This window comes from Myotis yumanensis, unplaced genomic scaffold, assembly GCF_028538775.1.
Source record: "Myotis yumanensis isolate MYYU_CA2020_CCGP unplaced genomic scaffold, mMyoYum1.0.hap1 SCAF_5, whole genome shotgun sequence".
In the NCBI taxonomy this organism is placed as follows: Eukaryota; Metazoa; Chordata; class Mammalia; order Chiroptera; family Vespertilionidae; genus Myotis; species Myotis yumanensis.
In genome coordinates, this window is record NW_027223756.1 from 9,606,753 (window position 1) to 9,620,297 (window position 13,545).

The window sequence follows — 13,545 nt, forward strand, 5'->3', positions numbered from 1 at the left end:
GGACACTTCACTGAGATGCAGCCAAGCGGATGGATGCACCAGCCCAGAACTTTGACTAGAGAGCCAGGGACCCCAGGAGAAAGAACGAGGGTTTATTTCACCCACACATCTGGGGCAATAGTGCTGCTTGAGCTTGATGCTAATGGCAACAGCACATCCCAGTGCCAGGGGCGTGGAGGGCTCCAGCTGGGCACCCAGTATTCAGTGGCTGAAGCAGATGTGCCCGGTTCCACATTTCCTGGGGATTTTGTGATTCCCAATGTCCTTCGAACACATTTCTCTTCTGTTTACATTAGCCGGAATTAGTCTCTTTAGCTCGGTGGTTCTCAACCTTCCTAATGCAGAGACCCTTTAATACAGTTCCTCATGTTGTGGTGACCCCCAAACATAAAATTATTTTCATTGCTACTTCATAACTGTAATTTTTCTACTGTTATGAATCGTAATGTAAATATCTGATATGCAGGAAGTACTTTCATTGTTACAAATTGAACATAATTAAAGCATAGTGATTAATCACAAAAACAATATGTAATTATATATGTGTTTTCCGATGGTCTTAGGCGACCCCTGTGAAAGGGTCCTTTGACCCCCAAAGGGGTCGCGACCCACAGGTTGAGAACCGCTGCTTTAGCCTATAAGTAAGAACATAGCTCGATCCCAAAATCAAAAATAATAATTAAAATTGTGCTTTTATTCTGTGGTGGTTAATTTTATAAACTGTTGGAAAATAAATTAAGAGATCCTGCAAGATTGGGAGTTATAAAGAATATTCTCTCATCACACACACACACACACAAATTCCCATCCAGAAGGACCCAGCCGCGAATTCCTCATTAATCCTCAGAAATTCACGTACCCAACAGGAAAAGAGCCAAGAGTCAAAGTTTAAATGAGGAACACACCTGCCAAGACCCTTCCTATGTTCTCTCAGCCACGGCTTCCCTGATTCAGATCAACAAGGAACAGAAAATGGAAAAGAAATGTTGATGGCTTAGCTGTGAGTTGCTAGAAATGACATAGGCACATCTTATAAATCACAGTCAAAATAAGCGTTAATCAGGAGCCTGACCAGTGATATCAAAAGTCGGAGCTGACTGCCTGGAGTCCAGCAAGCTATTACCGGAGGCTGTGAAAGGATCAGGACCTCTGCGCCTGCCTCCTCTGCCATTTCCTTTCAGAGCTATTCACCTGCCACTTGTCAAGAATATTACCTTTCCCCCAAATAACTGATAAAAGAGGAATTTAGGAGAGTGAATCCGTTTTCAAAAGTAAACCCACATATTTAACATATGCTTTCAAGTTCAATGGGGACAATATTCTTTTAAAGAACATTTGTGTTTATCCATGGCATTTTGGGAGTACTCGAAAATTTTATTTTCCTTCCCAATTCATATCATTTTTCCAACACCCTCCATTAAAAACAAAAACACAGACACGTAAATCATAAATTGACTCATTGGTCATGAAAAATGGAAGCTGACAGCTTCAGGGCATAGAGTCATTTATCTGTTTACTGATTGAATTTACACAGGTAACAGGCACAACCTAAAAATGACCAGCACAAGAAGGTGTCCTTAATGCAGAGCTTAGAGGTTAACAATGATATGATTCCTCCTGATCCAGGGTTTAATATTTGTCCTCTAGTGTCTCTTAAACATGTCTGTTATTAGATATCTTAAGAGAAAGAAAGAGAGAGAGAGAGAGAGAGAGAGAGAGAGAGAGAGAAAGGAAGGAAGGAAGGAAGGAAGGAAGGAAGGAAGGAAGGAAGGAAAGAAGGAAGGAAGGAAGGAAGGAAGGAAGGAAGGAAGGAAGGAAGGAAGGAAGAAAGAAAGAAAGAAAGAAAGAAAGAAAGAAAGAAAGAAAGAAAAAGAAAGAAAGAGAGAGAAAGATGAGAAATTATAACCCTGGCAAAGCTCTTCAAAACAAAACAAAAAAACAAAACAAAAACAACTATTAACTTCTGTAATTAAAATATTTTATATATACATATACCCACATATAACAGTACTTTTGCCTATAGAATGTAGATTCCTAGATCAGCAACCAATCACACACACACTGCCTGATTCTGTGTACACCCCATAGGGGCTTAATAAACACTTATGAATTGACTGACAAGACAAAAACCAAGAGATGACAACCTTCTGGGCAGCCGTAACACAATTTTAACTTGAAAATTGCCCAGGAATAGACTTCACAATCTATGGAACATACACAAATCATATAAAAGCACCGATGCCCCTCAGATACCTAGAGTGGCCTTAGGGAGCAGCTTAGTAAAAAATCACTGTTGCAGAAAGCCAAGTTCAAGCTCTCTATCTATTTAATGTGTGGCTTTCACAGGGAATCGGCTGATGGCAGCTTTTATTCTATAATAAAACTATTATTCTCTCAAGTTATTTAAGAAGAACTTTTAAAAATATAGATTAGAATACATATGAAATTTAGCTCATTTCTAACATTTTCTTGCTAAGTCAACAGGTATAAAAAGCACCTCTCCCTTTTGATTCTTAAGATTCATGTTGCATTTTAATTTCTTTGCAGCCAAATATGAAAGAAGCATAATCTACAATGCTTAGTTTCGTCAATAGCACCATCCTCAAGTAAATGGTAATTAAAAAGAAATCACAATTTATCCATTGTCTTTTCTAAAGTACTGCATGTCTTAAAACACATTTCATTCAGCCCTTACCCAGTGGCTCAGTTGGTTGGAGCATCATCTGGTACAGCAAAAGGTGGCGGGTTCGATTCCCAGTCTAGGGCACATACATAGGTTGCCTGTTCAGTCCCCAGTTGGGGCGAGCATAAGAGGCAACCAATGGATGTTTCTCTCTCACATCTCTGCTTCTCTCTCTCTCTCTCTCTCTCACTCTCTTCCTTCTTCTCTCTAAACATATACTCATGCGAGGATTAAGAACAACACCACAACAAAAACATTTCATTCCGTGTTTTCTTGAAGGCAATTTTCAAATGCCTCAAGTCCAAAAGTAGCTTGTTTTCCTCCCTAAAGTTCCTAAAAAATATTCTACCCTGGGGCAAAAATAGGACTGATTTATAAAAATTTAGTGGTCCTTGGAATTGAGGAATTCCATAAAGAAGATGCTTCTGTTCACAATTCAGCCTCACCACAATTACTTGAAATGGTGCTTATTTCAGTTATCCATTTTGAAGAACAAGTTCCACACTGATAAATTTCCCAAAAGGTCTGATGTAAACAAATGGGGGAAAAATAAGAAGACATAGCCATGCTCAGGGTGAATCCCTTAAACATTCAGGGACATTAAAGCAAAGAGCAGAAAACCATTTTTGATTGAGGCAGAAATTTTTGTAACAAAAATACATGAGACCAAAAGTGAAAGTCTGTGTATGTCTTTACTATCAAAGACCAAACACAATATCTATTGTCTTTACTATCAAAGACCAAACACAATATCTAAATGCTGTCTGAGCATTTGCTCATTAGAGCTACATCTAATGATCAATAACTTTGCAAACACCACCTTGCAGATCATATTGCCTCCACACCCACCCAACCGCATCCCACCCCACCATCTCCCCAGCTTCCCACAGTCCAAGGCACAGCCCAAGGGTGGGCTTGGTCATCTTCTTTTAGGGCAACTTGAGTAAGTTTTCTAACACACACCTTTGAACACGGAAATCCTTATTTATTTCAAAGTGTACAGAATTCCTTACATTTCTTCCTATCATTGAGTACTTAATTAAAAAGTCTGACAAGGATTGATAATTCCCAATCTTTTCCAGATTTTTCTATGTCAAGCCAAACAGGTTTGGGGGGTGATACTTGCTTTTCAGTTGTTAGGTCCCCACATTGATAGCAATGAGAAAGGACTTTTTTTTGCTTCTTGTTTTATTGGCAGCCTCCTCTGGACTGTGAGAAGTGATGATCGATCATTTTTCCACATTCATCCGCCGCCCTCTCTGTGGCCACATGTAAATTTGCCAATGGATAATTAAGCAACAGACACATCCAATAAATATAATAAATAAATTTGATTTTTCTCCCTTAGTAATTGGTTTCATCTGACTGAGTCTGATTATATGCAGGGATATATAAACAGGATTAGAGAGGAGAAAAATTAGATGCCGGGTCCCACAAATTGCAGAGCCCTAACCACTGTGAAATGTTTTTGTAATAATGATATTGTGCTTAGGGTTAAATATTAAGAAGCAGTTTGTCTCTTCTCAAGAAGTGTAGGTGAACTAAAAATAAAACTAGTGACATGATTATCACCATAAGGAAATGGTACTCAACTACAGACTACACCCTCCATCTCCATCCTCTTCCCAAAAAGTCACACCTGCCCTGTCCGCATGCCTCCATTAAATTCGTGAAGGTAGTGCCAAACTTGGACACAGAGCACAATTCCAGGTGTCATATCACACCAGACTACATGAATGGAAATGAACTGGGTGTCCTAGAAGGAGAAGAAGGAGCAAGTATGTGTATATGGTTACTGCCTGAGTAACTCCTAAAATAAAATTAAATTAAATCACTTTTCTAATACACTCTTGAGTGACACAAAGAACGGTTTTATATTGTGGTTTTTTTTTTAAAAAAAGTATCCACCCCATTCCCATTTACTTTCTTAGACACATTTTGGTGTCAAATTAATCTGGCCATGAGAGTTAGCTCTTAGCAAAGTACAGTACGTGGCCTGTCTTGGGAATCCAAATACTGCTCATTGAAGAAATAAAAAAATTAAAAGACAGAAAAACTTTCCCACAGCTCTAATTTGCCTATGTTCCTTCTAAGTAATATCTCCTGAAATGTGGATATATAACCATATACTTCACATTTGAAATGGCTTAGAAAAATTATCACAGTTAACATCACTAAGTCTCTAATAATAACTATGATTTTAGCTATGTAGATATTTACTGTTTGAATTAGTCATCCACATGGGCATAGTTATCTTTTCCAATAGTTCAATATCATTCATAGAAATAACCTCAGACCCTAAACTGACTATTTATAACATTCAAAATAAAATTTTGAAGTGGCACTTTTTCTTAAAACATGTTACAAATATAGCAAGCACCTTACACAATTTTATGAAATGGTTATTTCACATGATGGGATTCTTTTAACCTTTACCAAAATCAATCCTATTTAATGATATGTTTCTTTTTTCTATATATACCCCTATTCCTCTAATTAAAGTAGGATAAATGTCAAAATATTGAGTATCAGTTAAATTCTAAGCAATAATAAAAATGACATTTCCATATAAGCCTTTTCCAAAAGAATACTTTATAGAACTGTCCTCTCTAAAGATTTTAAATGTTATGTTATTATTAATTTTGTCTTCATCGCATAAATCATATTCTCCAGAATTAGTCATTAGTTCCTAATAGGTAAATTGAAAATTGGGGGGCCTAAATTAAAAAAAAAAGAAATGACCTATTCTTTTGAACCAAATTCATAAATAAGTTCTTTATTCTACAGGGTCTAACTCCCTTTTATATAACTTAGAATTCAATAATTTACCAAGTTCATATGAACACAAGTGGATCATAGAAAATGTCTAATATTTTTTAACAGGCTTGAGCCTACACTGCTAGGTGATTTAGTCAACAGAACAATGAAATAAACTGTCTTTTGAAAAGCTGAATTCCAAACTTTTATAGATCTGCCTCACATTCCAGAAATCACAAATGAATGTGATGAGAAGAACCACTAAACTAAGAAACCTAACACCACATGGATATAAAAATAACCTGGGGCAGAATTGCAGTAGGGACAGCAGGAGCACTGGGGAGGGGTCCTAGGTGATCTATACAAATACCAATGAGGGCAAAGCCTCCTCTGAAGGAACTGCAGTCGCACCTGAGAAATCTAAACTTTTCAAGAAACCACGTCTTTCCTCCAAACCACGCACTCCTATTTTCCTGAGATAAATACGGGATCTTTAGCATCCATCACCAAGATTCTGGCCAGAGCTAACAATAGTGACAAGGTAAGGAAAGCAGTTAATTATTCCATCAGAGTCAAAGATCCATTCATATTATCCTGGGGGAGGGATCTTTACTAGGGAAAATGAATTTTATTTTAACTTAGTGCTATATTAGTTAGTCTTGATTTCTATTCACTAAACTTGTATGAAAAGAGTTAAAACACCTGCTCTCTTTTTATGCACACTACTTCTAAAAAGCACACAACTGCACTTTTTCCCCAATAATTCTTCTTGCCTAAAAGGCTCTTAATTCGACACTTAGAAGAGGTGGACCAGTTAGTCTTTCAGCAATAATAAAGGAACTTTATTTGCAAACTACTTTTCAAGCAGCTTCATTTTTTTGCCATTAAGAAGTCATAAAAGGGCTGAAATATTCAAGTTCAAAATCACAATATAGTATGCAATATATTAAGTAGACTGGGAAGGGGAGTAACCTACATTTTAGGGGAAAGATTTTATACTTCTTCAACTTCATGAAATCCTTTGGAAATAGGAGCAGGATACTCTCAACACTGCTAAAATAATTATGTTAAGCAGTGGTTTATCTTTGTTAGGTAGACAAAACAACTCAAAATAATTTTTAAAATATATGTCACTGATAGTACAAAGTGCTGAATAATGTGAATGTCCCTTTTATAAAGCAAAATAGAAACCAGATTACAAAGAAACACTTTGATAAAGCTACTATTTGCCATCACCACATAGGACTCATAAAATTACTGTTAGTTTCACGAGATTTTAAATGGGGTATTATCTAAATTGAAACTATAATACACTTAATAAAATATTGCTGCATCGCTTTCCATTAAGAACATATGAAAAGACATCTATCCTCTACCCTACCACTCCCCAAAACTGTTCTTGTAATCTTCCCCGAGGGCTGTGAATCTGTTGCATGTGCTGAGTGCAGAGTGGAAGGTTTCTCCCTGTGAGTACACAGGACTCGGAGGAACCAGTAATTCAAAGGATAAACTATTGCTTCACACAAAGTAATGAGAGACAAAAACAAGCATTTGACATGACCCTGTTTAAGGTTGTAGCTTGATATAAGTTATACCTCTTTAAATCGGATTTCAGTTTAAGTTTGAGTTCTCAAGTGGGGAGGAATCAAAAGGCCCTTGGCAATGACCTTGACCATATTACACTAGAATTCACTTCTCAAAATTAGTCTACAAAGAGTATGGAAACACTCACTAATACAAGTTTTCCTTAAAAACACACAAGTACTTCCAAGTTCCTTCCAATTACTCAATGGAAAAACTAGCAATTCATTCTAAGAAACATTCAGAAGCTCTAGCATATAAACACCTCATCCAGGCAAAGAAACCTCTTCTCTTACCAAAATGAAAACAGGAACCCTAACAATACAGGTGAATGTGACTCAGAAGTTTCATGAACCAACAGTCTCTTTCTATATAGACCCCTCCCCCCCATAAGTTACCTTCTCTGAACACTGCCAGATGCCATGCCTATTAAAAATAAACTAATTTACCAACAAGCTTAGCAAGGGAATGGTATTATTTTGACATGTTAACCTGAGATCAACATCAGGCAAGAAAGTTAAAGTGTGCTTCATTAAGATTTAATGGAAACTTAATAATAATAATATCACCAACAATCCACTAACACTATACCACAGAACCATAAAGGATAATTACAAATCCAGCTGAAAGAGCACTAATCTAACCAGGCATCACACCCAAAATGTAGATATGTTTAATAGTTTAACACAAATTCTCAAAGCTTTTCAGAAGTTGCCGGGGAACTAGAAGTAGAAAGAGGAGTGAGTGGGTAAGAACCAAGCTCAGCAGGAAAGAATATGTTCCTTAAATCAATGGACTCGGTCTTCACATCTAGTGAAGGTGCTGAAACTGAAGCTAATTATGATGTTTGGTAAGTAAATTCATGCTCTGAATATATTACATAACAATTAGAAACTTTGCCCCATGGGCTACGTGAAACGAGTCCTTAGCCTGGTCAATTGCCTATTCATGCTCATCTGTGTGGAATATTCCAGAAAAATAATGCAGCTGCTCAGCCTGGAGTATACTGCTGTCTGGTTTGGTCCTAGAATGGGAAAACCATGATGCTTTAGAAGACTTGGGTTCTTAGGACGGTAGTTTACCATATAAATGTATTTTTTCTTAGTACTCAAACACATGCTTTACTCAAAGACCATTGTGCTCCTATTGAATGAAGGCTGAGTTTCCCCTCCACACCTCAACTTGACCAAAATGGTAAACGTAAGGGTCCATGAAAGTACTGTAAAATTGCAATATTGCCATCTCAAGAGAACCATGAGTACAGCTGAGCTTTCCTTCTAAAGAAAACACCTGTTATAATTAGCAGCCTATAAAAGAGGCAATAGGCTATAGATCTCAGGAATCTGGTCCACCATTTCAAGGAAAGCTTTTGTCAACACAATCGACCAGGAACAGGTGTATTTGCAGGGTATTTTGGAGTAGGCTTTCTTCTACATAAAGGAGGGTCTGACTAGTTGAGTTCATTTACAGTTTGTTTTGCCCTTCAGTCCTTCACAGGCTGTACCATCTTATGCTGTTCTTCCAACAGCAGCTAAGTTTACATTTTAACAAAGTTTACCAGTATTATTGCAAACATACTCTTTGCACATAGGTAATGTGCTGTTCTATGATGTGGCAACCAAATAGCAGAAGCAGGCTTCCTGAAATAATAGCTTCTCTTGTAAAATGTGTGTCCCTCAGAGCATCCCTCAGCTGGATTCCCCAACTGAGTCTAGAGTTCAGAGCTCCTCAAAATGGTAAAACACATATTGAAACGGCCACCTGGTCTACCCCAGGCTTCCCTCCCTACATTTAAGCTGCCATTATTTTAGCTCATTTTCCCATGGCTTAGCAGAAATTTTACAGCTACACACTGATTTCTTTTGAAACTGCTGATTTGCCTTTACTTATTGACCCTTCGGTTTTTCTACTGAACTGGAACTGAAAACTCGGGGTGGGGGGAAGAGTAAAGCAAATGAAACATGGTTAACGGCTAAGAGCCCTCCAAAGAACTTACACGCTATGAATGCATTAAAGAACTGTTGTATATTAATTTTTAAATCAGATCTAAAACAGATCCTGGAAGCAAGCGTTACAAAGTCAGTTCTATTTTTAAGAAAAGAGTCAGAGTTCAATTTGCATGCATTATGCTGGCTATTTTAAATAATTTTATCCATGTGTATAGCAGAAAATGCCCTCCCCCTCCCCAACTGACAAGGTGCACTTCAAGGGAGATCTAAGAGAGGGCTGGTTTAGGGTTAGAAATTGCTGTACATGCCTCACTCACAATTGTGAATTTTTTAAAAAAAATCCAGCAATCTCCCTCCTTCTCCATAGCCCTCCATGTATTTATTAAGTAAATTTAGCAATAGCTCAATCACCAGAGAACAGGACAGAATGCACTAAAACCACTTCTATGTTTGTTATCTTTGCAAGCAATATGAGTAGTGGTGTCTATTCTTGCCTCCTGCAAATCTGCAGCAATGTGATGCAAAACAGCATTTTAAAGAAATTCTCTTTTGGAATGCAAATTGTTCTTCCCCCAATTTGGAATATTTTAGCCAGCGTGTATCCTACAGTAGTTCTGGAATCGCTGGCATCTGTCATGCTGTCAAAACTGAATCAAAATGCATTGTAATCCTGGGGATGGATAATCTTAAATATCAAGGCAACGTTAAAATGCATCCTAAAAAAAATCCCTATAATTGCGATGAACATTAGAGAGAAAGCGGCAGTCCTTCTGCAGGGAAATAACAGCCTGCTCTACCAATCTTCCCCCTCCCCCACCCTCAAACTCATGCAACTAATGATGACCTCCCGAAGTGCCGAATTTACATGTTCCAGCATTCATCTGAGGATGAAGGAGGAAAAAAATATATACATAGAAAACCACGAAACAAGTTGCAAACTGCACAAACGCAAGGAGAGAGAGAGAAAAAGGGAACTGCAGCTGATTCAGGAGCTATTGCAGAATGAGGAGCAACGGAAAGGAAACAAGGAAGAAAGAAAAGGGGGCGAAAGCCTTAAGCATCAAAGAGTAAGAAGTGAAAAACATTTACCAGCAGCTCGGTCAGTAGCTTCGCTCCCTGACACCATCTACATAGAGAGATAACTTAGCCTAGAGTCTTCGGTCCCAGCTCGCTTTGGAGCAAAATTCCTTTACTTCGAGGGGGCAACACACCCTCAAGAAAGAGAGAGAGGGAAAGAAGGGGAAAAAAATAATCCCAAAGACCAAGACAGGCTTTCCTCCTCCTCCCTCTTACCCGCCCCCCGAACTCCCCAAACGGTGGTGCTCGCTTCTGCACAGTTCGGCCGGCTGTGCTGCTGAGCTGCCGCCGCTGCCGCCGACGTAGCAGCGGCTGCGGGCGCCGCTGCTGGTGTTTCTGCTGCTGCTACTTCGGAAATGAGTAGGAGGAGGAGGATGCCCAAGCACGACCTGAGCCTGCGAGCCACCCAGGACCAATGTGCAACCTGCTCTGGAATCAAACCCATAACACACGCACGCACAGCCAGCGGCTCCTGCACGCGAGCCCTCGCGCGCACACGGGCGCCCTCCCGCGCGCCGCACAGACACACGCGCGCGCACATGCACATACGCACATACACACAGCAGCGCGTACACACACACACACACACACACACACACACACACACACACGGAATGCTGCATGCCACCCGCCCGGGGGAGGGCGGACCAATCCCCGAGTCCCCAGAGCGCGCGCAAAGGCCGAGGTTGGCGGGGCTGGGTGGTGGCGCTGGGGCTGCAGCTGCTGCGGTTACGGGGTAGGGGGCCAGGGAGGGGATCATGACTGCGAAAGGGGGGCTCCAGGGCCACGTGCACCCCTTTGTCTGGAGAGGGAACCCTAACCGGGCGTTTCCAAGACCTGATACTGAAAGCGCAAACCCCAAGTGGTGCAGAGTTGAGTTCTGCCTCGGGGTTTGCTGGGGAAGCGTAGGTTTCTTGGCTGCACATACCGAGGGTTCAGATCTGAGAAACCGGATGAACCGGCAGCTGCGCCCGGGTCTCTGCACACAGGGGCGCACAGGAGCCAGAGCGTCCTGCGGACACCCCGAGCTTGCCTTGGGCTGTGAGCATGCTCAGTGCTCCCCTGGAACCCCAGATCGCGTCTTCCAGGGTTAGGAGCGCAGAGAGGGGCAGAGCCGAGCTCCGTGGCTTCTAGACTCTAGAGACAGGAGAAGGCAGAGGTTGGTTCCAGGGACCTCAGCCCCGCTATGATTCAGGGGCCCACAACCTGCCCCTGAGGGCATAGTACTGGGGAAAGTAAGCTTCCAGAACTCAGAGAAAGGCGGCTTTTCTTCTTTCTGTAAAGGGAATTCCAAAGGAAGCAATTCCCTGCCCAGGAAGGGCTGATTCCATTACAGGGTAATTGACAAAAACCCCAGCAGTGCCTGGCGGTTGTACTGCTAACAGTTAACAGTTACTGCTTCCTTACCCTGTGCAGGCTCCGAGCTATCCGATGCCCGTGAAGTACCTGATTTTTATCCCATCCAAACACTGTATGATCAACCCTAGATGAAAATTGAGGCCCCAGAATATTTTGCCAACTGCCAGTCAATTATAATCAATGCATCCGGGAATCTAGACCTGGCAATCTGACTCTTAGGCACGGGGGATAAAATGCAGGGTACTGAAAGGCAAGTGCCATATGATATCACATAGATGTGGAATCTAATGAACAAAATAAGCTAACAGGCAAAACAGAAACAGACTCATAGATACAGAGAACAGACTGACAGCCGTCAGATGAGAGGGAGGTTGGGGGGCTAGGTGAAAAAGGGGAAGGGTTTAAAAAAACGAAACAAAACACTCACACACACACACACACACACACACACACACACTCACACTCATAGACACAGACAACAGCATGGTGATTACCAGAGGGAAAGGGAGAGACGGGAGGTAGAAGAGGGTATAGGGGGCATAAATGGTGATGAAGAGAGACTTGACTTGGGGTGGTAAACACACAATACAGTATACCGATGATGTGTTATAGAACTGTACCCCTGAAAACTGAATAATGGTATTAACCAATATCACTCCAATACATTCCATTTAAAAAGAAAACAACAATAATACCACAGGTTACTGGTGAACTCCAGGCATTTCCAGAAAGGCGAAGCTGTGGTGGATATTTGGGTGATAACACTCTTGATTGTAACTTGTATCTGGCCTGTCTTTACCAACCTACAAGTCTGACAAACGGCATGCCTGAAATTTACCAACGTCCTAACACGAATAACACTGACAGCACTTTTGTCTCGACTCGCACTTGGTGTCACCCTGTTATTAGGTGCTGCTCACGCACCATCATAATCTTTCCAACAACCCTGAAGTGACGCCATCCCTGTTTCCATTGCACACACAGGGAGACTCAGACGGAGATGCCCAGATGTCCCCAAGGGGACAGGGCCAGAATAAGAGGGGCATAGTTTGTTTGACTCCAAAGTCCAGTTGTTTGACTAAACTATGTGTCTTTCTTAATTGTATCCCAAATAAAGCCAATGAGATGAAGGCATAGCAGTTATTTTTTTATTTCATTCAACAAACACATATTGATTTCCTATTAACATCCATTCGTTCAACAAATATTTACTATGCATGTACTTAGTGCTTCTAAGCACTATCTCAGAGGTGACGGAAGATGACAAAGACGTCAACCCTGTACTCTTGGAGTTTACAGTCTAGCAAGAAGATGCCGTTCATATACTATGAGGCTGACGGTGAGCACTTATTAGAAATGTATTTTCCTCCCTTATTCATCCAGCAAACTCATATTTAGCCTTTAGTGCTCTACACCAGTCACTTCTTCTGGGAAGACATCCGTGATCTCTCTGGCTGAGTCAAATCCCCCCTTATTATAGTCTTTCAAAGCATTATGTCACTTTTCTCTTTAAAATGTGTTGAGTTCCAATTTTCCACTTTTGCCGTGATTTAGCTAGAATATGTCTCCCCAATGCACACCACCCTCAAGACTGTAAACACCTAGAGAAAGGAATGTGTCTTTTCATTTTCCATTTATCTCACAGTACCTGGTAGGCTTTATACTCTCTTTTTGCCTCTCTCTCTGCCTCTCTCTCTCTCTCAACAGCTAGTAAATCACAGAGTGGGGACTTGAAACTGGGCCTGCTTAACTCCAGAGTTTCGGGGGAGATTTGAATTGGGGTGTCACTGTGGATTTCACAGCTTAACTCCCTTACAGTGTCTAAGGATACATCTGGGTCTATTAAGATGAAGAACCATTAATGGCACTTTAAAAAATGATCAAATCTTAGAAGGAATTTGAGGTTCAGACTTAAAGTTACTTGATCAAGGTCACAGCCAATGTTATAGGTTTTAAACCCATGCCTCTCTCACTGAAGACTAGTGGTACAGGATGTCATGAATGGCAGATGGAGTATCCACGGTTTTCAGAGGTTCCTGCCCAGGGGACTACAGGGGCCTCGATCAGAGAGAAAATGCTGCAGGGAACCAAGCAAACCTTAGGCACCACCCTCCCACCTGTTACTACTCCTCAGAGACC

The 13,545-nt window shown here is 40.8% G+C and overlaps 1 protein-coding gene across 4 annotated transcripts in view; it reads right to left on the reverse strand.

Moving 5' to 3' along the window:
• TENM2 (teneurin transmembrane protein 2) overlaps positions 1-10,235 on the reverse strand; it is a 1,191,402-nt gene extending 1,181,167 nt beyond the window's left edge. For all 4 annotated transcript variants that reach the window (XM_070414454.1, XM_070414453.1, XM_070414452.1 and 1 more), the window contains exon 1: positions 10,060-10,235. The gene's annotated coding sequence lies outside the window, so the exon portion shown is untranslated. The remainder of the gene's footprint in view (positions 1-10,059) is intronic.
• Positions 10,236-13,545: the final 3,310 nt, after the last annotated feature.